This window comes from Balaenoptera borealis (genome assembly GCF_965194805.1).
Source record: "Balaenoptera borealis genome assembly, chromosome: 16".
Taxonomy (NCBI): Eukaryota; Metazoa; Chordata; class Mammalia; order Artiodactyla; family Balaenopteridae; genus Balaenoptera; species Balaenoptera borealis.
In genome coordinates, this window is record NC_138872.1 from 71,074,905 (window position 1) to 71,101,380 (window position 26,476).

A 26,476-nucleotide genomic window follows, 5' to 3' on the forward strand; every position below is an offset into this window, starting at 1 on the left:
ATTAAATAAAATAATCAAAAATAAAACATAAATGAAAATGATGGTGCTGGTTGGGGGGAGGGGGCGGGGCGAGCAGAGGTCCTTCTCTTCATGGGCCTCTTTCCAGGTTTCCCCTGTATGTCTTATTGGTCAAAACTGAATCATATCACCACCCCTTGGTGCAAAGGAGACCAGGAAAGTGAGAATCTGTCAAAGAGGATTAGGACTGCTGTTTCTGGCTTCAGTCAATCATGATTCATTCTTTAGGCATGGGCCATGGAAGCTTGAATGAAGTGAGAGAGAAGAAGGGGTGCTGGGTAGGCTATAATACAGGGGCTACCACCAGCAACAAAAAGCAATTTGTTGCTTTAGTTCATATGAGAGGGAGTTAGGGCCTGGACCAGGGCAGAAGCAGCAGGGAGAGGGAAATAGGGCAGATGTGAAAATGAATCCAGGAGTGGAGTGGGCGTCTGAGAGAGAAGGGGAAAGAGAGAGACCGACAGACAGGGGGAGGTCAAAGATGGCGACATCATTTCCAGCTTGCTTAATTGGATGGTGACACCATTAACTGAGGCTGAGAACACAGAAGGAGAAGTAAAGCTGGAGAAAGATGATAAGTTGGTCTTAGGCATGGAGTTTGAGAGGTCTGAGAGATAGCAACAGGGGAAACGCACACAAGATAGGGGTCGTGAAACACTGGCACATGGAGGGCAGGCAGGGCCAGATGTAGAGACAGAGAATTATCAACATAGAGCTGTGGTCAAAACCACACTATCAAATTATGTCTCTGTTTGTACAAGAATGCACATCTCAATACTCATAGACCTTCCTTCTGGGAAGAGGGATTGGGAGGGTCAGGGGTGGGGGAGTAGATCCAGGGGAAAACATTCACTGACTTTACATCCTTATGCATCCTTGAAGCTTTGATCACAGGCACGTATCTGATAAGGGAAAAGTAAGTTTGTAAATGAGCTGAACAAGGAGAGTGCTAGAGGAAAAAGAAGAGGACGTGGTGAATGATCCCATTTAGAGGGCAGGATGAAAGGAAAGAGAAAAAGGTGATTAGAGAGTCTGTGTGGAATCTTATAAATCAACACAGGAGAACATTTGAGGAAGAATGGGCAGCTGCAGAGGTGGGGGAGACTGCGTGGGACCTGGAAAAAGAAGGCCTTTGTGTTGAAGCTGCCATTGTTGACCCTAGAAAGTTCTGTAAGTGTGGAGTTGAAATACGGTCACATACACAGAACTGTGGTGACATAAGGAGAGAACACGGCAGCTCAAGAAAGTGCGGGAGACAAGTGCTGCCACAGAAATGATATTTCTTAACTACAGGAGACCTATCACATCCTTAAAATGTATGATACCACCCCTCCTCAAATATTTTAGCTAGTTTTTGACCTATGGGACTCCCACACCAAGTGTTAGGTGTTGATGAACCTGTACAGGGCACAAACCAGTTATTGCTGTAACATCCTGCATCACCATGGGACCGGTAGTTGTTGTGGTGTAAATAGGTTGTGCATTTGTCTTTCCCACGAAATTTTTTCTAGCCACAAAATTAACCAGAAACAAGAGAAACATAACCCCTGTCTCCCCACTGACCCTTTTTCTCAGCAAAAAAAGAGACAAAGTTTCCAATACAATAAAATGAATAACGTTCGGAAACTAAGTTAGAAATACTGTCATAACAAGGTGATGATAGGTAATGGTTTCTTTGCCAGCCCATGACAGGCTGACCCCCATGTTACAATTCTGATTATGGGACGCCCCCAGATTAAATGAACAAGGCTGTGTGATCCGATTGAGCACAAACCAAGCCCGAGGAATCTGGATTATTCACTTGTGAGTGATTCCTCCCTTCCTTCTGTATTTTCTTTTGCTGTGCGTTCACCCACTCTCCTATGGTCACACTGTAGAACTGCCCATGAGGCCAACACACATACTAGTGGACCAAGAAGCATTACCCATCTATGACCTCGGCTGGCAGTCAGCTCTTGTGCTAATGTGAATCTGGGTGGGGGAGTGGAGGCTGGAGAGTAGGGGGTGTTCATTGAAAGGCCACTTACCAGGGCCCCAGGAGTCCAGGATTTCCATCCTGGCACTGTCACTTCCTTTCAACAGTTACTGAGCATAAATTTCTGTAATAACATATTCAATGGGGCTTCCCTGGTGGTGCAGTGGTTAAGAATCCGCCTGCCAATGCAGGGGACACGGGTTCGAGCCCTGGTCTGGGAAGATCCCACATACCGCAGAGCAGCTAAGCCCGTGCACCACAACTACTGAGCCTGCGTGCCACAACTACTGAAGCCTGCGCGCCTAGAGCCCGAGCTCTGCAACAAGAGAAGCCACCGCAGTGAGAAGCCCGCGCACCGCAACGAACAGTAGTCCCCGCTCGCTGCAGCTAGAGAAAGCCCGTGCACAGCAACGAAGACCCAACACAGCCAAAAATAAATAAATAAAAAATAAATTTAAAAAACAAAAAAAAACCCCAAAAAAACCATATTCAATGGAATACTTTCAGCTGCTAATACCAGAATCCCCAACTCAAAGTAGCCCTCATAATAAGGACATTTCAGATCCAATTTAACAAAGTGTTCTAAGATAGGAAGTTCCAAGGTTGGGGCAGCAACTCAACAATGTCATGGGGCTTCCCTGGTGGCACAGTGGTTAAGAATCCGCCTGCCAATGCAGGGGAGACGGGTTCGATTCCTGGTCTGGGAAGATCCCACATGCCATGGAGCAACTAAGCCCATGAGCCACAACTACTGAGCCTGCGCTCTAGAGCCCGCGAGCCACAACTACTGAAGCCCCCGCACCTAGAGCCCATGCCCCGCAACAAGAGAAGCCACTGCAATGAGAAGCCCATGCACCGCAACCAAGAGTAGCCCCAGCTCGCCGCAACTAGAGAAAGCCCATGCACAGCAACGAAGACCCAACTCAGCCAAAAATAAATAAATAAATAAATACATTTTTTAAAAAACGTCATCAAGGCCCCTGACCCTTGCATCTTTCTGCTCTGACATTTTCAGCATGTTGACTTTTATCCTTACCTCTGCCCTCATGGTCACAAGATGGCTGCCACAGCTCCAAGCATCACCTCTCTCTATGATAGTGTCCAAGGTCTCTATCTCTCTGTCTATTTATCAGAGAGGAAAATCTTTCCCAGAAGCCTCTTGCACACTTTTGTTCAAGTCCTGTTGCCCAAGATTGGGGCACAGGCGCCTGCCCCAGCTGCAAGCAAGTCTGGGAAGATGAGTACTTTGCACTTTCAGTCTCTAATGTGGAAAAAAAGAAGCTGGGAATGACTGTTGGGTAGGCAACCAAACATCCACAACAAGTAACAATAATAAGAATAACAAGTAATAATAGCAGGTAATATTAATTGAGTTATTGGTACACGACAGGCACTGTTCTAAGGAATTAATATGCATTACCTTTGTTCATACCAACCAAACTACTATGAGATTGGTCCCATTTTACTGAGGCTCAGAGAAGTTTAAAAAACTTGCCTCAGTGGCACAATTAGAAAGCCCACTCTTGAGCGTTTGGAGACCAAGGTCAGTGAGACTGTTCTTGACCTCAGAAGACTCACAGTTCAGAGGAAGGTCCAGGCCAGGAAATAAATCACTGTAACGTGGTGAGGTAGGTGCTGATAGACGTGTAACAGTTAGTAAGAAACTGTCTGGCCTCGGTATCCCTTGCCCCCTCCCCTAGGCAAGCAAGACCATGCTGTGTTTCCAGTGGAAACTCCCAGGGAAGAAGGGAACAGAGGGAAGAGCTTGGGGGAGATGGGCAGAAGCAGCGAGTTCCTCAAACTGGGAGGCGGGGGTGCAGGCATTTTGGGATTGTGTGACAATGCCATGCTGCCTCATGGTGCCCAGGGAGGTGACAGGATCCCAGTTTGAATGACTACATGATGCTATGAGGGGAAGCTTCACCCAGCCACTGCCAGACACTCGTGCCCCAGCTGGGAGGGACCTGGGAGGACACCCACCTTCCAGGGCCTGGCAGGATTGGACAATAGCCTCTCTGTGGTGCCTTTTGTAGATCAGAGCCCAGAGGGTTCTCCGTAAGTGTCTACACTGCATACATGCCTCCACCCTCTGTCTCAACCTGGAGGCTGGGAGAGTCTAAGCAACTACTTAGAGTAATTTGTTATACTCTGGGGCATGAGGTCTTGGCAGCAGACAACTTTATTTGGAACAACAAATTCCTGTGGTGTTTTGTTCATCCAAAGAGAGAGCCAACTTGACTTTACAGCTGCATGCACAGATAGATGGAAATGCCAAAAAAGGAATCACTGCCTCTGCTGTAGGAGAAGGAATCCAGAAAAATCGCCACAGAGGAGGTGCAGGGTACTGAAGGATGAATAGGAGTTTCACCAGGGGAACAAGAGAGGGGAAAAAATCTATGCAAAGGCAAAGAGGTATGAAAGGCATTGCTCCTCTTCGGGACTGTGAATATTCTGAGCGTTGGGCAAATGGCGCAGAGCTCAGGTGATGACTCTGGGAAAGAAGACACCAGGGTTTTATCTTGAGCTCCAAGACCATGGGTAGGTAAGCCCAGCTCTTAAAATTGCAGAAATGACTTTGAATGAGGGTTTCCAAACTTGCACTTTTAAGTAGAAGAACATTTTTTTTATGCATGAACCCCTCTACAAGTTGAAATTAACTGTAACTCCAATATCAAAATCAGATATAATAGAGATACATTTTTCCTTGACCACAACTGTCTTGAAGTTAGGAAACATGATTTTACTAATAAATTAAATTAAGCCTGACCCTGTATGCCCAGTGACGAGGCTGGTGAGAAAGCTAATCTCTGTCAGAATGGGAGAACTTTTTCCCATCCAGAGTCGAGTGCAAATCCAAGGTCCGATCCAGTCCAGATGGTGGATGAGAGCCTTGTGGTTTTCACCCACACAGATGACTTCGAGAACGCTGACTGCCTTCTGTTGCCACCTCAAGCTGGCTCTCTGATGCAGGAGACAGGATTCTGTCCATGGTCCAGCTTCCCTGGGGACAGCAGGCAGCCATTTCCCTCTGAACTGAGCACAGGCTCCAGCTACTGCCCAGGACCTCCAACTGGCCCTGGTCCCAGAGTGGAGAACTCACCCAGCTCTGCTCACTTCTGGAGGCCCCAATCTCCCCAGGCTCTCTCAGGCTAAACTCTAAGTGCCTTAACCTGGTCTACAGCAGTGTTTTTCAAACTGCAGGTCACGACCCATCAGTAGCTTATAAAATCAATTTAGTGGGTCATGACTTCTAATGCTTTAATTATTACATTTATTATTTAAGATATGAAGGGTGAAATGACTCACTATTTTTTATGTAATTAATTGTTTGTTTTGGTCATGCGTACATTTATTTATTTTTATCAATCGCTTAATATCTTTTTGATGTTTTTGCCAAACATCTGATTCTGAACTTATTCAAACATACCAAGAAGATATGAATACACATATTCCCACCATCTAGGTTCTACCTTTAATATATATTTTTAAAAATTTTAGATTAAGGTATAATTTACTTAGAGTAAGATTCACCTACTTTAGTGCACAGTTCTGTGAGTTTTGACAGATACAGTCAAGCAGCTACTACCACAATCACGATTCAGAGCAGTGCCTTCAATCCCAAAAATTCTCCCCTGCCCCTTTGCAGTGACCCAGCTTCCCATCGCGTCCCTGGCAATCACTGGTCTAGTTTCTCTCCCTCGAGTCTGTCATATAAACAGAGTCATACAGTAGGTAGCATTTTCAGTCTGGCTTCTTTCATAACACATAGTGCTTTGGAGATTTTCCCACAGTGTTGTGTGTATCAGAAGATTCTTCCTTTTTATTGTTGAATAGCATTCCATCATATGCATGTACTGAGGTTCATTTATTCATTCACCAGCTGGGGGACATCTAGTTTTTGGCAGTTACGAATAAAGTCACTGTAAACATTTGCAGACAGATTGCTGTGTGAACCTGTGTTTTCATTTCTCCAGGATAAATACCTCAGAGTGGAAAAGTGGGTCGTATAGTAGAACATGTTTTACTTTATAAGAAACTGCCCAGCTGTTTTCCAAATGACTATATCATTTTGCATTCCCACCAGAAGGTGTGAGAATTCCTGTTGTTTCAATCCTCACTATCACTTGGAATTGTGATATATTAAAAAAATTTTTAATATAAAAATATGAGCCATTCTAGTATGTGTGTTGAGGTATCTCATTGTGATTTTCGTTTCTAAATTCCTAATGACATGATGCTGAGCATCTTTTCACATGTTTATTTGCTATATGTCTATATTTATTGGTAAAATGTCTGTTCAAGTCTTTTGCCCATTTTTAAGAATTGAGTTGTTTTTTATTGCATTTTAGAGTTCTTTATATTATAGATACAAGTCCTTTATTAGATACATAGTTTGCAAATATTTTCTTACCATCTGTGGCTTGCCTCTTTATTTCCTTAGTAGTATCTTTTGAAGAGCAGAAGTTTTTAATTTTGGTGAAGTGTAATTTATCAATTGTTTCATTTTTGTCTACATTAACATTTTTAAACAGCTTTATTGAGATAAAATCCATAAACCATACAATTCAGCCATTTAAAGTGTATAATTTAATCGCTTTACTCTATTCACAGATTTGTGCAAACCATCACCACAATCAATTTTAGAACCTTTTCATTACCCCAAGAAGAAACCCTGCACTCCTTAACCATCAGTCTCCTGCTGTCTCATCCCCACCTCCAACCCTGGGCAACATAATCTACTTTCTGGATCTTTAGATTTGTCTATTTTGGATCTTCCGTATATACTAAATAGAATCACACAACATGTGATCCTTCACAGATGGCTTCCTTCACTTGGCACAATGTTTTCGAGGTTTATCCATGTTGTAGCTTGTATCAGTACTTCATTTCTTTTTATTCCCAAATAATATTCCCTCGTATGAATATGGCACATTTTATTTATCCACTCTTAGTGGATGAACATTTGTGTTGTTTCCACCTTTTGGGGATTATGCATAATGCCATTGTGTGCAAGTTTTTGTTGTTGTTTACATATTCTAGATACAAGTCTCTTATCGGATATATGATTTTCAAAAATTTTCTTCAATTCTGGGGATTATCTTTTCACTTTCTTAATGGTGTCCTTTAAAACCCCAAAGCTTTTAAATTTGATGATGTCAAATTTACTTATTCTTTTTTCTTTTGTTGATTCTGTTTTTTGTGTCATAGCTCAGAAATCATTGCCTAATCCAAGGTCAGGAAAATTTACATCCATGTATTCTTCTAAGAGTTTTATAGTTTAACTCTTCCATTTAGGTCTTAGATCCATTTTGAGTTAATTTTTGCATATGATGTGAGGTAAGGATCCAACTTCATTCTTTTGTTTTTTGGGTTTTTAAAAAAATATTTATTTATTTATTTGTTTGTTTGTTTGTTTGTTTAGGCTGCACTGGGTCTCAGCTGCAGCACTCGGGATCCCTGTCACGGCATGCGGGATCCCTCAGTTGAGTCATGCGGACTTCTTAGTTGCGGCATGCAGAGTCTTTAGTTGCGGCATTCGGACTCTTTTTAGTTGCGGCATGCGAACTCCCAGTCACAGCATGCATGTGGGATCCAGCTCCCCGACCAGGGACCTAACCCAGGCCTCCCACGTTGGGAGAGTGGAGCCTCACGCGCTGGACCATCAGGGAAGTCTCCAACTTCATTCTCTTGCAGGTAAATATCCAGTTATTCCAGCACCATTTATTGAAAAGGCTGGCCTTTCCTCGTTGAATTGTCTTGACATGTGTTAACAGTTTTTTATATTTGCTTTATCACATATCTGTAAATCTTTCCATTCCTCTATCCATCCACCAATCTATTTTATTTTTTGATGCATTTCAAAAAGTGAGTTGCCGACACCAGAATACTTTCTCCTAACGCTTCAGCATGCATATCATCAACTACAGTTCACTACTTGCCCACAATTTTTTTCCTTTTGTTATAAAATGTACATACAATGAAATACACAAATCTTAAGTGTACCACTTGATGAGTTTTGACAAATGCATTCACCTGTGCAATGCAAATTCCTTATCAAGATATAGAACACCAATACCACCCCGGAAAGTTCCCTCCCATGCATTTATTTTTATGTATTTATTTTTGACAAATGCATGTGTCCATGTAAGCACCACCCTAATCAAGATGCAGAATATTTTCATCTCCTAAGAAAGCTCTCTTTCACTTCTTTGCTTTTTATCTTGCCCCACCCCATCTGCAGCCCAGACAGCCACTGACCTAATTTATACCACTGTAGATTAGATTAGTTGTGTCTGTTACAGAATTGCATATAAATGAAATCATACGATGTGTACTATTTTGTGATAAGCTTATTTCACCCCTGACCAACATTTGAAAAACAAAATAGAACAGAATACAACATATCAGAATGAATGGCAAGTTGCAGTGCGAAATATTGCTTTGTTGATCTTTGTTTCACACATGCATGCACACACGTGTGCATGTGCATGTGTGTGTGTGATTGTACCGGGCCAGAATAGAAAATGCATTTCTTACTGTGGGTTGTAATCAAAAAGATTTAAAAGCTACTATTCTCCTGGACCAGAACGCTGTGTTTCTTTTCTACCTGTCTTGTCACTCTCCCTGTCCCCTCAGCTTTTTTGATCTCATATCAATTACCCCAGTAATTGGTCTCCTCTTAATACCTTTGCAAATTCTGTTTCTTCCCCTGGGTCACTCTCCCCACCTCGTCCCACTCACGCTCAAACTGGAGAACGCCTCCTCATCCATCAGATGTTCCAAGTTTGGCCCTTCTTCCAGAAAACTTCTGTTTTCATGCTTCCCTCTCAGGACTGGTATAACATTGTACCCTAATTACTTGGTCATGCTTTCCTCCAGCTGATCATGAGCTCCTTGGGGACAGGGACCATGTCTTATTCACCTTTGCGGTCCCTAGCTCCCAGGATGTGATGACATATAATAGGCATCAATAAATATTCACTGAATGAATGAATGAACCCCAGGGTTCTGGGTGACAGGGTTTTAAATAAACCAGCCTGGTTTTTCCGAAGGCCCCATTCCTGCATATTTTATTGTCCTGTATATCTCTGATTTCTTAACCATCATTTTTTATAACCTCCTTCAATCGCCCTGAGACTTTAGCCTTTCAACTTTCTTCTCTCCATGCCCCATACTAGTCCTTTCATCCTTGTAAATTCCTTCCAGACATGCTGAGGCAAACAACTGTCTTTATGAAGATGGACATCATAGCCTTATCTTTGTGGCCTTTGTCCCAGAATGGCCCCACATCTTCCAAAGTAACGCTAATTCTGTGACTGTGGATATGGGAGCAGGTGTGTAGGGTGTGAATGCACATGTGCATGGAGAGATGGTCATAGTCAGGAGAGTCATTGGCTCATTTTGGTCTGGGTCTTACCCTCAAGGCAAAGAAGCCCACAGATATACCTCCCAGATAGAATCCCAGAGAGGAAGTATAGCAGAGTGGTCAAGGGCACAGGCTGTGGAGTAGGAGAGATATTGGGTATTGTGCATTTTTACCACTTGCTAGCTGTGAGATCTTGGGAAAGTTACTTAATCTCTCTGAGCTTCGACATCTTCATCTATAAAATGGGAATGCACAGTGTTGTTTGAAGCTTAAATGGGACAATTGATTATATGGCACTGGGCACATGGCAAGTTTCCAAGAAATGGAAATGAGTCCAGTCTGGAGAAATGACATTTCCCAAGAGGTATGTCTGAGTGTCCGAAGGAGAAGAGAAAAGACCCAGCCAGAGGTAAGCTGAGTTAAAGACCAAAGACACAGATGGCACTAAAGGACCAGCAAAAGATGTCACTAAGGACAAACAGCACTGATTGTGCAGATGCTGCAAGAACACGCAGGAGTAAAGTCTGGAACCAGGAGGCCACTCCGTTTAGGAAATGTACCCTAGGAAGGCAGGGCACATGTTGGCTTGTCCCTTGTTCGAAGAATCTGGTGCTCCACTGACTCCTTCTTGCAAAACAGCTGGAGGGCAGGAGTGGGGTGCCACCCTACTGACAGCTTTGCCATGGCACATTCCTGCTCCCTTCCGCTGGAGACTAACCCCTACAAATATTTCCGCACACAGGTTGAGCACTCGGTTCAGCACAGCAAATGTTAAGAATGGAAAGCTAACAAACTGGCTTGAGGAAAAAACCAAAATGTCCAGGGTAAGATCTTGCTAGCTTCAGGCACGGCTGGATCCAGGAGTTCTGACAGTTTCATTGGGACCTAATTTCACTCTCTCGTTCTCCATCTCTTGACTGCTTTCTGTGGGTGTCCATAAACAGAAAAGCCCTCTCTTGGTGGTTATAAGATGGCATCCAACAACAATTAAGTTAAAATCCCATACCTTCCACACTCAGCTCCAGTGCAAAAGGGTATAAGTGCTCTTGTCCCAGCAGTCCCACAAAAAGTCTTGAGGTTCACCCTGATTGGACTAGCTTAGGGTACTTAGGTCACATGCTTGCCCTGCCAAGCTTTGTGGCCCTGTGGCCACGTGGCCAGTGGAATAGCCTGGGCCACGCATTCCAACCCTAGGCTGGGCATGGAGCCCATGCAGGTTTATGGATGGAAAGTTGGGGGAGGGGAGTAGATCCCCAGAGATTTAAAACAGGGTTTGACTATGGAGAACAGTATGGAGGTTCCTTAAAAAACTAAAAATAGAACTACCATGTGACCCAGCAATCCCACTACTGGGCGTATACCCTGAGAAAATCATAATTCAAAAAGGGTCATGTACTACAATGTTCATTGCAGCTCTATTTACAATAGCCAGGACATGGAAGAAACATAAGTGTCCATCAACAGATGAGTGGATAAAGAAAATGTGGCGCATGTATACAATGGAATATTACTCAGCCATAAAAATAAACTAAATTGATTTATTTGTAGTGAGGTGGATGGACCTAGAGACTGTCATACAGAGTGAAGTAAGTCAGAAAGAGAAATGCTAACACATATATATGGAATGCTATATATGCTAACACATATATATGGAATCTATGCTAACACATATATATGGAATGCTATATATGCTAACACATATATATGGAATCTATGCTAACACATATATATGGAATCTATGCTAACACATATATATGGAATCTAAAAAAAAAATAATGTTCTAAAGAACCTAGGGGCAGGACAGGAATGAAGACGCAGACGTAGAGAATGGCCTTGAGGACACGGGGAGGGGGAAGGGTAGGCTGGGACGAAGTGAGAGAGTGGCATGGACATATATACACTACCAAATGTAAAACAGGTAGCTAGTGGGAAGCAGCCGCATAGCACAGGGAGATCAGCTCTGTGCTTTGTGTCCACCTAGAGGGGTGGGGTAGGGAGGGTGGGAGGGAGACGCAAGAGGGAAGAGATATGGGGGTATATGTATATGTATAGCTGATTCACTTTGTTATACAGCAGAAACTAACACACCATTGTAAAGCAACTATACTCCAGTAAAGATTAAAAAAAACAAACAAACAGGGCTTGTTGCCTGGCAACAAGGGGACAATTATGTGTGGGCGACAGACCACTAATATCCATTACAAATAAAGCCACAGTTCCCGCAGCTTCGGCCAACTAGCTGAAGAGGGCAGAGCCATGCCAACTGACAGGTGGTAGTCCTGCCGCCATGTGAGGCCACGCAGGGAACACAGAAACATCACAGGAAAGCATTGGATGTGGAGCCCCAGTGTGCCGAGAGCTGGTTTCCACGTTCTTTAACTGTCTGGGCTTCAGCTCCTCCTTGGTCACTTCCTGCTGGGCAGTCAAGGGTGACTCACCAAAGCTCTGTAGGTCTCGCCCACCTCAACCATCCCATTGTCCACGCCTTCATTCATTCATTCACTCACTCACTCACCGGGCGCTCTGTGAGTGCTGGAAATACAAGACTGTTGGTGGTAGCTGTATCCCAGTACATAGCACAGGGCCTGGCACATAGTAGGTGCTCAATAAATATTGGTTCACAGAGTAAATGAACAAGACAGACGAGTCACAGCCCGCAAAGAGCTCACGTCTAATAGAGAAAACAAGCACAAAATCACAAGGTGCCCAAAACTCCTAAACAAGGACATTGGGTAGGTGGCCATAGGCATACAGAGGAGGTACCCTGTCTGGGAAGCTCAAGACTTCTCCACTGAGGAGATGTCAGGCCTTCAAAAAAGACGGTGGTTTCTGCAGGCTGAGGAATGGAAGAAGAGCACAGCCAGCCCAGGGAACAGAGATGGAGAAGGGAAAGCTCATATTATTAATCATTTACTATGGGCCGGAAATTTTATATTTGCCTTTTCACTCTTGGAAAGGATTAGAATTTATCCACAATGAAACAGGAAGACACTGCCTCTTGCCATGCCTAGAATCCTTCTGCCTCTTGCTCTACCCTCTGCTGGGCCTCAGCTCTCATGTGGATTATTGCAACACCCCAGCTGGTCACCAGCTGTGTCTCCTTCAGATTCGCCATCCATGCAACTGCCAGAGGGATTGTTCTATAACCCACAGTTGAACCTCTCTTGCCTTGGTTTGGAATCCTTTGACGCTCCACATCACCTGAAGCTGGTGTTCAAGACATTTTGTAATATGGCCCCAAGCTGCATTGCTGGCCCCAGCCCGGGAGTCCCTGAGATATACTTGTACACCTCCACCCCTTGCTCGTGCTGCTTTCTCTGCCTGAATGGCCATCTTCCCTCTTGTCTCCTTCAGAATGCTGCCCTACCTTCCACTGCAACTCACTCCTCTTCAGAGATGCACTCAGGACCCATTTCGGATGCCTCCCTCCTTGGTAGTCCCCACGCTTCCTGTTTGTATCCTTTTACCCCTTATCACAATCTGGTTGTACTCAATTTGACTCCTATCTCTTGAGTCCTCATTGCTCTGAGCTACAGATCAACCTCAGGGGAAGAGAAATAAGCCAAGTAACGCTGGGTCTTCACCCTTGGGAAGCCCGCTGTCTGATGGGAGGCTCCCCTGAGAGCCCTGTGGTCAAATTACCTTTTAAAGGTTGGAAACCTGTTTCCTTTAACCCAGTGGTTCCATACCTGGGGCCACCACCACTTCCCACCCCACTTCGCATTTGGCAAAGTCTGGAGACATTTTGGTTGCTACAACAGGCAGGAGGCTTCTGGAATCTAGTGGGTAGAGGCCAAGGATGCTGCTAAACATCTTACAATGCATGGGACACCTCCCCACAACAAAGACTTATCCAGCTCAAAATGTCAATAGCGCCAAGGTTGAGAAACTCTGGTTTAACCATTAAGCAATGAGGAGTCACAGGGAGATTCTCAACCAAAAGAGAGAGAGATTTAACTTTGTGAATTCTGACAGCTGAGTCCGTGGTGGCCTGGAGGAAGGCAGCCCTGGAGACAGTATAATTCAGGACTTTTTTCCCTTTGTCCCAGGAAATCAGTGAAGTAAGCAGGCAGGAGTGTACTGGTCTTCAGCCAGAAACACTAAGCTCTGTATACATTCCTCCCAGATGGCAAATCATGCATATTGCAACAAGCACAGTGTTACAATGTCAGTTAGGTTCCTGAGAGGAGTTTCTCTCTCCTGAGGAAGTGTGCTCACTCAGTACTCACCAGCTATGTGATCTTGAGCAAGTATCTTACCCTCTCTGTGTCTTTTCCTCAACTGTAAATGGACCTAATCATAGTACCTAATTCCAAGAGTTTTTGTAAGGATTAATTAATATATGACAAGAGCCTACAACAGAGTCTGGTACATAGTGCCACACTACTACATAAATGTCAGCTCTTAATATCATCCTCTCATCACTACCACCATCACCACCACCATCCTTATCATCATCATCATCCCTATCATCATCATCAACTTCAACACCCCCACCACTATCATCATCATCATCACCATCATCATCATTAACGTCATCATCCCCACCTCCACCACCATGATTATCCCCACCAGCACCATCATCGTCATCATCATCACCACCATCATCATCATCACCACCAACATCATTAACGTCGTCATCCCCACCTCCACCACCATGATTATCCCCACCAGCACCATCATTGTCATCATCATCACCACCATCATCATCACCATCACCACCATCATCATTAACGTCATCATCCCCACCTCCACCACCATGATTATCCCCACCAGCACCATCATTGTCATCATCATCACCACCATCATCATTAACGTCATCATCCCCACCTCCACCACCATGATTATCCCCACCAGCACCATCACTGTCATCATCATCATCACCACCATCACCATTAACGTCATCATCCCCACCTCCACCACCATGATTATCCCCACCAGCACCATCATTGTCATCATCATCACCACCATCATCATCACCATCACCACCATCACCATTAACGTCATCATCCCCACCTCCACCACCATGATTATCCCCACCAGCACCATCATTGTCATCATCATCACCACCATCATCATCACCATCACCACCATCACCATTAACGTCATCATCCCCACCTCCACCACCATGATTATCCCCACCAGCACCATCATTGTCATCATCATCACCACCATCATCATCACCATCACCACGATCATCATTCCTTTCTTTTAGAAGAAAGCCTGTTTATCGAACCTGCGCTACCTGAGGTTTGATTGGATGTCATTCTGCCCCAAGGGTGGTAGCAAAAGGGATCAACCCTCAGCCCCCTTGACACAGTCTGCTGGCTATGTCCACAGAGCTTGGTTCAGGGTTGTTATCAATCCCTTTGTCCTCACCCGCCAAAACCAGGTGAGCCAGGCCAGCTTGGAGGCCCCAGATGGCTCCAACTCTTGAAATAAACCCCCTGGATCTGCTCTGTTAAAAACTGCAAAATGACAAAAAGTCAAAATTTCTCCTGTGGAGAAATGGTGTCTGTAGGTAGACCACAGCTGCTGTGGTTCAGCTGTTCAAAGATGTCAGGGCTCCCATGTCTGGAAAATTCTTTTCACCTTACAAGAATTCCAGATATTGGCTCTTGCTGGAGTTGCGTCCATAGTCCGCAGACATCAGGACTCCCACACTGCGGTTGTCTTGGCCTTCCCTCCTGGCAGTAGGATGGCCTGTGTTCACAGCCACAAGACCCCTTCTATCAGGAATACTAACACTGCCCCAGAAGCACTCCCCCACATGCAGACTTCCATGTGTGTTTAGTTGGCAGAACTGGGTCATTCAGCCACCCATAGGACAAGGGAGGCTAGGAAAGCTGGAATGGGACTGTCATGATTGGCTGAAACAAATCATGTTCCATTGCCTCAGGGAGGGTACACCGCTGCCCTGATGAAGTCTGGGCTCTGTTGGCAAGGAAGAAAGTGAGAGGTGAGTATCGTAGGTCTGCAGCAGGTCAAGGTACAATGGCTGCAAAACAAACTATCCCCAAACTTTGTGGCATTTATTTAGCTCATGAATCTGCAACCTGGCCGGGCTCATTTGGGGACAGTTTGTCTCTGTGCTACTTGGCATCAGATTGAAACAACATTCATTAGCAACATTCATTTTGCTGGTGACTTTGCAACTTGGTCAGGGTTCAGTGGGCTCGGCTCATGTCTGTTCCTCTTGGTGTCAGCTGGGATGGCTCAGGAATGGGAGCTGGAAACATCTGAGGGCTCGCTTGCTCACATCTGGGCCTGGGCTGGGAAGTCCCGTACAGCTGGGGCTCCTCCGGCCTTTCTCTCTGTCTCTCTGTGTTCTCTCCATGTTCTCTCTCCAGGACTGTGGCTTCAGGGTAGCTGGACGTCTCACATGTCAGCTCAAGGATCCCAAGTGTGAGCTGAGAGAGCGAGAGAGAAAGAGACAAGAGACAGATAGACAGGCAGACAACAGAAAGAAAGAAAGAAAGAAAGGAAGGGAGAGAGGGAGGGAGGAAGGAAGGAAGGAAGAAAGAAAGGAAGAAAGGAAGGAAGGAAGAAAGAGAGAGAGAGGAGGGAGGGAGGAAGGAAGGAAGGAAGGAAGGGATTCTATACATAGACCTTCTACCTTTCACAAAAAATAATGCAAAATGGATCATAAACCTGAATGTACAATGCAAAACTATAAAACTTCTAGAATATAACATAGAAGAAAATCTAGGATCTAGGTTTGGCAATCAGTTTTTATTTATTTATTTATTTTAATAGTAATCTTTTATTTATTTATTTATTATATTTATTTTTGGCTGTGTTGGGTCTTCGTTTCTGTGCGAGGGCTTCCTCTAGTTGCGGCAAGCGGGGGCCACTCTTCATCGTGGTGCGCGGGCCTCTTCACTATCGTGGCCTCTCCTGTTGCGGAGCACAGGCTCCAGACGCGCAGGCTCAGTAGTTGTGGCTCACGGGCCTAGTTGCTCCGTGGCATGTGGGATCCTCCCAGACCAGGGCTCAAACCCGTGTCCCCTGCATTAGCAGGCAGATTCTAAACCACTGCGCCATCAGGGAAGCCCTGGCAATCAGTTTTTAGATAACAACACCAAGAGCATGATCCACGAAAGAAAAAACTTAATAAGTCGGACTTCATTTAAAGTCAAAAATTCCACTTTACAAAAAACACTGTTAAGAGAATGAAAAGATAAGCCAAAGCTTGGAGAAAATCTTTGCAAAACACATGTCCCATAAAGGACTTGTATCCAAAATATACAAAGAATTTTTAAAAACTCAACTCTAAGAAAACAAACAACCCTATTTAAAAATGGGCAAAAGATCTTGACAGATGAAAAAGAAGATACACAGATGGCAAATAAGCACGTGAAAATATGCTCAACATAATATATCTTTAAGGAACTTGCAGATGAAAACAACCATGAGATACCATTACACATCTACTAGACTGGCTAAGATCCCAAAAACTGACAACACCGAGTGCTGGTAGGAATGCAGAGCAACAGGGACACTCATTCACTGCTGGTGGAAACGCAAAATGGCACAGCCACTTTGGAAGAGTTTGGCAGTTTCTTACAAAACTAAATGTATTCTTACCATATGATCTTAGCAATCACACTCGGTATTTACCCAAAGGAGTTGAAAACATGTCCACATAAAAACCTGCACACAAGTGTTTATATAGCAGCTTTATTCATACTTGTCAAAAACTGAAAGCAATCAAGGAGTCCTTCGGTAGGTGAATGGCTAAATAAGCAGTGGTACAGCCAGACAATGGAATATTATTCAGTGCTAAAAAGAAATGAGGTATCAAGCCATGAAAAGACATGGGGGGACCTTAAATGCATATTACTAAGTGAAAGAAGCCAGTCTTAAGAGGCTATATACTGTCAGATTCCAACTATATGGCATTCTGGAAAAAGCAAAACTATAGGGACAGTAAAAAGATCAGTGGCTTCCAAGGTTCATGGGGAGGAGGAGGAGGAGGTGAAGCCTAGGGGATTTTCAGGAAGGTGAAACTCTTCTTTATGTTGCTGTACTGGTGGATAGATGTCATTATGCATTTGTCGAAACCCACAGAACAGCTCAGAAGGAAGCGAGCGTTAACCTTAATGTAAAGAGCAGACTTCAGTTAACAATAATGTATAAATACCGGTTCACTAACTGTTACAAATGTACTGTATTAATGCAAGATGTTACGAATAGGGGAAATTATGCTCTGGGGAGGGGGTAATCTAAGAGCTCTCTGTACTATCAATTTTTCTGTAAAATCTACAACTGCTCTAAAATTAAAAAAAAAAATTTAAACCTGAAAGACAGGATTAAAAACAAGTAATGTAATGTGAGCTGAGCTCGTACTGAGGCCAAACTTGGCAACCGCCTGTGTTGAGGGCCTGAGTTTTTATTGCTTTGGGGCCTCCAAACCCCCCCTCCAAGGCCTGACACAGAGCAGCCACTGACAAAGTTTGGACAGCTCAGGCAGGAATCCAAATAGTGCAACTATATGTGAGATGGCAAACTTTACATTTATTATCCTTCTAAGGCTTCAGGACAATGTCCTATTTTCGTTAACTCTTTTGTTTTTTTTTTTAATTTTTGGCTGTGTTGGGTCGTTAACTCTTTATATTGACATAATTTCAGACTTACAAAAAAGTGGCAAGTACAAAGAATTCCCATATTCCCTTTCTCCAGATTTCCCAAATGTTTTCACATCCAACCACATCTGCCCCATCCTTTCCTGTCTTTTCAGTGCTGTTTTTACCCCCATTTCACAACCAAGCAAACAGGTGGAGGAAGCAGGCTCTGAATTGGCTTCTCATCTTCCTTCTGATCAGAACAACAGTGAACATTTATTGAGTGCCTACTATGTGCCAGGTGTTGCTCCAAGAACTTTTCATGGATCTCATCACATGTATTTCAGACCCTATGAGGTGGGGCCTGTGATCGTCCCCACTTTGCAGATGTGGGAGCTGAGGCACGCACTGTGCACGAGCCACTTCACCCAGAGTCCATAGTAAGCAGTGAGGTTAGTACGCAGACGCAGTCAGTCAGGTGGAAGTGAGGGAAGAGTGAAGGATGACTTAAAGATGCAGAAAACAGGGTGGGAGCCCAGTTTGGGAGGCCAGGAGGGCAGACAGCCCAGGCCACACATTCCCAAAGTGAGACTTCCACTGTCTCCTGATAAAACCTGACACAAACTCAGAGACACAAAGACGGGGCAAAAGAAGATTTCATGTTTAGGAGGGGACCTCAGCACCAGCCAGCCTGGGTCTGCACACCTCCTACCTGACCTTCTTCCCCTCTCCCCTCCTCAAGGCTCTCCAGCCAACCTGGCCTTCAGGTAATTCCTCCAACATGCTAAATTGGTTCCCACCCCAGGGCCTTTGCACTTGCTGTTCTCACTTTCTAAACTAGTCTTGCCCCCATCCCCTTCAGGCTAGAAGCTCAAATGTTTCCTCCTCCAGGAGGAGTTAGGTCTCTCTCTGTTTTACTCTCTTCTTGGTATCTCTTGTTACCTGAAATACTTTATTCATTTACTGTTTTTCCCAGCTTCTGGGCTCCATCAGGGCTTTTATGGTGTGCAGTGATTAGTGGTCCATGGAGCGTGGGTTGGAATCCCACACCGGCTGCATGACTCTGAGCAAGTTTCCCCTCAGAGGCTCTGTGCCTGTTTCCCCATCTGCAAACTGGGGGACAGTAGTATAGCTCCCTCACAGGGTAGTTGTCAGTTAATATATGCATGGCCTTAGAAAGGGGTCTGCCAGATGGTACTAACTGTTGATTGAAGAGTTGTTTTACTGTCTAAATTTTTCTGGAGCCCGGCATATCGTAGGCGCTCAGAAAACATTTGCTGAAGAGAAGAACACACATCCGCATTCAGCAGAAGTTGGGCTGTCGGGAAGGGGAGCAGGATTAAAGATGCCCAGCCCCCCAACCCTTAACGGACCTGCCCCCTGTGCCTAGAGAGGCAGAGAGGGGCCTCAGCAGGAAAGGCAGGGGCAGGGGCGGTGGGACCAGCTGGTGCCAAATCCGGAGGCTCCATCCGGAGCTGGGATTTTATTCTGAGAGCTAGGGGAAGCCCTGCGGAGTTCTCCCCGCTGGGGTGTGACCTCCAGTGGCCATGGGGCCCGGGCGCTGGGATCGTCTCCAGGAGAGATCGGCAGCCCCTCGGACTGCGGGGACGGAGGGGACCGGGACAGTGACGCAGCTGTGACCGTCGGCGCCCCTGCCGGGAGGGCGCCCCGGGGAGCGCGGGGTGAGCGGAGCGGGGCGGGGCGGGGCGGCGCAGGCCAATGGGCGGGGAGCGGGGCGGGGCGCAGGAAGCTGGGCGGGCTTGGCAGGGGGCCTAGGAAAGCCCCGCCTGGTGCAGCCAGGGCTGGGACAGCCGCCCGGGGTGTCTCCCACTTGCTGCTCCGGCGCTGGCGCGGCGACTGGACCCGGAGCGCGCAGGTAGGACCCGGGGCCCGCGCACGGGTGGGAGGCTGGGGGATCGGCCCGGGCACGCGGCGGCGGTCCACAGAGCGCTGGGGCCGCCGGCGGGGCGCCAGGAGGCTGGGACCCCGGGATTTCCCGATCCCCAGTGGGGATTGCTCACCTGCCGGCTCCTCTTCGCGCGAGGGGCAGCGGCGGCTCCGTCCCTTCCGCCCAGCGCACCTGAAGCGGGGCTGGGGAGGCGAGTGCTGGTGCTCAGACACCCGCACGCCCCAAACTCGCCCCGTCCGCGACACGTCAGAGGGGCGGCCTCTTGGAGGGGCTTGGGAACGTCGTGAGCGTGGGGGGAGGCAGGTCTTGGGCCACCAACCTCCCCCGTCTTCTCTGGGCAGTCACCCCCCACCCCGCGCACAGGAAGTCGGTGAGGATTTGGATCGAGGAATCTGGTGAAACAAGGCCCTTTCGACCTCTGCTCTCCTTATGTGAATATTGATGGGCCCAATAATAGCGATCATTTGCTGGGACTTGTGTTGTACGGGCCTGCCCTGAGCACTGAAAGTATTCTGAGTTAAAGTTCAAAATAACCTTTCTGGTCGGTGCTTTGTGTGTATTGTGGCCATTTTGCAGATGAGAACTGCTGAGGCACAGGCAGCTTAAATGACTCGCCCAAGGTGATGCCCACAAAGAAAGTGCAGAGCAGGATTCCAACGCACTCATTCTGGCACCAGAGCCCACTGCCTTCCACATGTCAACAATATTTGTCAAACTACCCCATAAACAAATTCTCCAGGGGATTCGATTAAGATGCAGCTTCTCAGGCTCTTTTTGGTGAGATTCAGATTCAGTAAACACAGGAATCTAGATTCTTCTTCTCCTTCTTCTCCTTCTCCTCCCTCCTCCTCCTCCTCCTCCTTCCTCTCCTTCTCCTTCTCCTTTTTCCCCTCCTTCTCCTTCTTCTCTTGAACAAATTCTATGTTTCTTATAATCAGGAGAGTCTGGGAACCAGCACACTTGGTGCCTGCTGCTGGGATCCACACATCACCCCCAGGCCAGCACTTACCCTGCTTGAATGCCAGCCTTTGCCCTCTGCGGCGAAGTATGACCCCCGCCCCCCTGCAACTCCTCCCCTATGGGTGGCCTTTTAGGAGCACCAGGCATTTGCTGGGACAACAGTGCCTTTATTAAAATCCTTAAGTCCAGTGGGAAAACTGAGGCTCAGGTTTACTTTTGTCCAGGTGTCCCCCACAGTCAGGGGTTTGTCCAGGTGTCCCCCACAGTCAGCGGTTTCCAGGGTCCTACAAAGGCCACTTGAACTCAGCTAGCCCCACCATGAGTACACATGAGGATGCTGAGGTATAGAAAGGGAGGTGACCTACCCCAGCCATTCATTCATTCATTAGCACTCACTGGGCACTGCCTGAGTGCTGTTCAGGGCACTGGTGTTTGCCCTCAAGGAGCTCCCTCTCGGGGGGCGGTTGGGGAGAGCTATGAGGAAGGGAGGAAGCACAGGTAGGGGGTGATCAACCTTCGTGGGTCAATGGGACAGACTTCATGGAGCAGGGACCTCTGAGCCAGCCCTGGGAGAGGAGGAGAGGAGCTCGGTAGGTGCAGAATGAGAGGGAACAGCATGCTGAGCAGTGGGAACAGCATGGATAAAGGCTAGGAGGTCGTTCAGGGAGCGGGGGAGAAGCCAGTGATGGATGGAAAGGTGGGGCGTGTTGTGAAAGGCCTTGAATGCCGTGCGGAGGAGTGTAGGCCAGTGTATTTTACCTTTGCCTGAACCATAAGAATCACGATACAGATTCCTGGGCCCCGCCGTGGACCTCTGGAGCTAAATCTAGAGGGAGGCTGGGGGAAGGCCGCAGGGAGGGAAAATCACTAACCAGTCACCCTGGTTACAACACACCCAGTTACCAGCAGGTCTGGGATGACCTGAGGATTTCCAAATTCTGGGCAGTGACTCAGTAACTGATGTGTTTTGTACAGCAAAAGCTCAGGGTTGCAGAAAGCCGAGGCAGGGGCAGGAATGGTGTCCCCGAAGGCATTCACAATTTCCTGGTGTTCAGATTCAGAAGAGGAGCTGAAATGAAGTATCAAGGAAATGAGAAGAGAGACCCTTTCCTGGACCCCCTTCTCTCTATCCCCCTATCCCCCATCCCTACCCCCGGATGGAAGAGAGAGTTTGGGATCAAATGTCCACTGCCCTTGATGGCACCTGGGAGTGGGGCAGGGACAGAGGCCCCCTGGGTGCTTAGTTTCCTCACGTTTGTAAAATTGAGCTTCTATGAGTGCTCATGACATCATGTTTTATAAGCTCCTTAGCACAATTTCCAACACAACACATGCACAGTCAGTATTCATGTCTGTTGTTACCTGTCAAGAAATATAGCTCAGAGGTTAAGAGCATGGACTCTGGATCCAGATCGCACAGGTTCAAATGCTGGCTTTGCCGTTTCTTATGGAGCCAAGTTCTCAAGACCTCAGTTTCCCCATTTGCGAAATTATAGTGTCTACTTTATACCGTTTGTAGTGACGATGAACTGAATTCATAAGTGTCAAGCATACAGAACAGCGCCCAGTGTAGAGTAAGCACTATATATTTGTTAAGTAAATAAATGAACCCCATTGGATGGCATTTAATCTGCCCACTTTGCAGGTGAGGAAACCAAGACTCAGAGATGTGCGTGGTGACCTTGCCTAAGGTCATACATCTAAGAGCACATCTAAGAGTGACAGATGGAGGGATTCAAACCTGCTTTCCTTCCCAACCTCTGTCCTTTCCCACTGTGCCACTTTGCTGGGGTGGCCAAGAGGGACATCTTTTGGAGCATTCCTCAGGACCGTGGAGACATGCCAGTCTTGTTTGACCAGATTTCCCTTGGCTCGGCTAGAAGAGAGGCCGACGGCTTGCCTAGATGTTGTACGAATTTGCCCTTGCAAGAATGTGGATGGGAGAACCCCAGTGGAGGCTGAGAGTCCTAGAGAGACCCGGGGACCCTGCATCTGATGGGCCGTAACCCCTGTTGCTTTGCTTCCAGCCAAGTCATTCTGCTTCTCTGAGCCTGAGGCAGAGAGAAGGTCACAGGCTTGAAGACAGGGGCCCCAGGTTCAAATGTGAGCTTGCTGTTCTTCCTATCTGTGGGATCTGGAGGAAGTTGCTTAACCTCTCTGAGCCTCAGTTTGCTTGTCAGTAAAATGGGTGTTTGGAGGTGGGGAGGGGGCGGTATTCGTGAGATGATTTTTGGAGTTACCTTGCCCACAGCTCCGTGATTGCTGTTTCTCTCCCCGATTAGGACAGAGTCACTTCTTCACATCCAGCGCCTGGCTTCCTCATTCATTTCTTCTTTGGATATTTATTGGGCACTTGTGTGCCAGGCAAGGTGCCAGGTGCTACTAATAGAGCACTGGACAAAGTCCTTGCTCTCCTGGAGTTAGACTTCTAGCTCTGAAAACAGGCAGTACACAAACAAACGTACACAGATCTATACTCCTTATCTAGCATTCGAAATCCACTAGCTCTGAAAACCGGAAGCGTTGTCATCACTCAAGTGGAAGCAAGACCTGACATGAACTAAATGCGAGGCTCTTTGGAGGCTTTATTTATTCTCCTTGGTGTGAAGGCTCGTGTGTCTTGCTGCAGAGATATTCATGTGATTGATCACAAGGTGCTCCTCGGGCCCCGTGGGGGACAGGGGTAGTTTTGATGGGTGGTATTTTATACAAGATTACCTTCCTCTAATCTGAGTAATTCTGAATTCAGAAACACACCTGGCTCCCAGGATCTCACACAGGAAGACAGGCACCTACAGTATCGTGTCACATAGTGACAGTGCTTGGAAGCAGTGTGGGGGTGGAGTCGGGGGAGCCTCTCCGAGGAGGGACATTTAGAAGGACAAGGGGCAGAGGCCCTGGAGGAGCGGGCCAGGTGGAGGGAACCAGAGAGGATGCTAGAAAAGGTCTCGTCCGCCCGACTGACCCCATTTCCGGGCCTGCTGCTTGCCCCCGCTCTGCGTGCACAGTTCTGTCTAAATGCACACATCTTCGCCTTTCCAAGAAGTGGTGGTGCCTCTGAGGTTTCGGGTTTGCCTCCGACTGACTCATTTTCATTCTTGGGGCCCCCTCGGGCCTCCTCATCTTCTCGACGTCACTTAAGAAATCCAAGTCTTCAACAAAGCAGGCCTGGGAGCTGCGACTCACTGGGGTTGCTCACCATCTGGGCTGGCATCCGAGTCCCCCCTCCCCCTCCCTCCAGGGAGAGAGGCAGGAGGTGGGTCCTGGTGAGGGGAAGAGAAGCTTGGCCCTCAAGGGTTTGGTGGAACAGATTTCCTGAGAGGAAGGAGGTGTTCTAAGCAACAGGACTGTGAAGGGACTAACAGCCTCCGGCCTGCAGAGCCAGTTTGCAAAGCTAAAAGTGACAGGCACGCACGTGTCTTGAGTGCCAGCATGGGGCTCGCTGCTTACACTCAACTCAGCAAGCGTGCTGGGGCTGGGGACACAGCAGTGACTGATGCAGCAACAAGGGCCCTCATGGAGCTGACCGTCTGGTGGTGGAGGTGACTTTTGAGCTAAGACCTGACATAGAAAGACACGTGGATATCTGGGGAAAGAGTGATCCCAGCAGAGGGAACAGCAAGTGCAAAGGCCCTGAGGTGTGTTTGACTCACAACAAGGAAGCTGATGTGGTTGGATGGAGTTGAAGCAAGTTGAAGGGGCCCGGGGAGAGAGGTCAGGAAAGCCAATAGGAGCCAGAGACCTGCATTGTCTCACTCAACTTGTACAGTAACTGTACGAGGTAGGAACTGCTCTTATCCAGATTTTACTGATGAAAAAAACAGGCACAGAAGCTTTAGTAACTTGTCCGGGGTCACAGAGCTGTGAACCCGGCAGCTCCAGGGTCCTCAGTCTTTACCACTGTGTTTAAACACATCATGGAAACTGTATTCAAGCGCTAAAGGCCCACCTGTCACTGTGTACTGTCGGTGCTCACCTCCCATCGATCTGCCCAGCAACCCTGTGCACGTGGTCAGGCCAGGACCGACGTCACAGGTGATCCGATCATTGCCCAGATCATTTTACAGATTGTTTTACCGAGGAGCATCTTCCCAGCATGGCAGACACCCTAAAGCAGAGGGGGCGTGGTGGGGCTGAGGGTCGTGGAGGCAGGTAGATGCGTGGGTACCTCCCCATTTCCCTGGGGAGGAAACTGAGGCTCAGGGAAGAGACTTACCCGGTGATGCAACTTGGAAGGGGCAGAATCTGGATTCGAATCCAGGGCTGGGAGCCTATGCATTTAACTACTATTCTGAGCCATCCAGCCCAAGGAGCAGAGTTTAAAAGAAGTAGGTTTCTAGGTTAGAAATAAGGGAGCACAGTCACCAAGAGCTGTTTTGGAGAACTGCGGAAGGCCTGAGGGTTTCCTGAAGCAGCCAGGAGAGTGTTTTGTCTTTTTAAAAGAGGAACTTCTCCAGAGAGGAGGGACGCCAGATCTCTGCGGGGGCAGCCCTCCAAGCCCGCAGACCCTCAGCTTCCCAACAGTCTTGCTTCTGGGGAGTAGGCCTTCTAGAAACCAGATTTCTACTGTTGGACAGCTCTTTCTGGGAGAATATCTTTCCTGGGATTTAGCCAGATTAGCTTTCCAGCAGCTTTCGCTTTCTGGCTTTGGTTCTACCCCTTGGAGGTAGTAAGCATTCTCCTCCATCCCAGCGCAGTGATTCTCTTATTCAGATGACACAGCCATAATTCATTCAGTCATTCTTCCTCTTCAGTCTGGCTTTGGACATGATCCAATTGGTCAGAGTCCCACATAAAAACCATTGCCTCCCCCAAAGCCTGCCCAGTCAGAGAGGAGGGAGGCTGTCACCTCCTTGGATCTGGAGCCCATACCTCTGTTGATACCACCTGCAATCATACTTTGTAGTGGCCACACCCCAGTTGGGGCTGGTATTGAACTTGTCAGCTAAACCCTCCAATTCTCTCGTCTACACGAGCTGCTGTCAATTAAGGTTTCTTCCATTCTGAGGTTCCTTGTTTGAGGCTAACAATCGTTCTCAGTCTTTCTTGTTTTCTAGTAAATCAACTGCAGGCTATAGTTTTTTCTCTGAGTACTGCTATGGCTTCATTCCACAGGTCTTGTTACACAGTGTCATTCACTACTAACTACTATAGTTTATAATTTCCCTTTTGCTTAAAAGTGTTATGTGCGTTATAATATTTTTAAGGTGGATGGAATTTTTCAAGTTATTTTTTGATTGTTGATTTCTGAATGTATTGCATAATGGTCAATATCTGTAGATTCTATGATATCAGTGATGGAGAATTTGTCGAGATCATCTTTGTAGGATTTTCTGGTCCATTTTTTTTCTGTTTGTTCCTCTTGTATTTGAAAGGATGTGTGTTTTTGTTGGGTTAAAGTTCTGGAAATATATTTTGTTCACCCTTACTAATTATATCATTTATATTTTCTCTGTTTTTATGTAGTTTTCTCTACCTGATTTATCTCCCACTATGACAGAGGATCTGTTCAGTTTTCTCTGGCCTTCTCTCAGTTTTTTGCTTCATTTTTGAAGGTATGTTGTTAGGTGCTTATAAACAGAATATACGATACGAATAGAAGAGGGTTCATGATTTTTATACCTTCTTGGTGAGCTGCTCCTTTTATCAGTATAAAACAGCTACCTTTCTTTTAATACTTTGAT

The 26,476-nt window shown here is 46.7% G+C and overlaps 1 protein-coding gene across 13 annotated transcripts in view; it reads left to right on the forward strand.

Moving 5' to 3' along the window:
• The first annotated feature begins 19,697 nt into the window (after positions 1-19,697).
• The window catches only part of IL4R (interleukin 4 receptor), a 41,675-nt gene continuing 34,896 nt past the window's right edge, over positions 19,698-26,476 (forward strand). For 6 of the 13 annotated variants that reach the window (XM_082362443.1, XM_082362436.1, XM_082362444.1 and 3 more), the window contains exon 1: positions 19,698-19,799. The gene's annotated coding sequence lies outside the window, so the exon portion shown is untranslated. Of the gene's footprint in view, positions 19,800-26,258; positions 26,348-26,476 lie in introns of those variants that run through there. The other 7 variants (XM_082362445.1, XM_082362438.1, XM_082362446.1 and 4 more) reach the window with 4 other exon arrangements.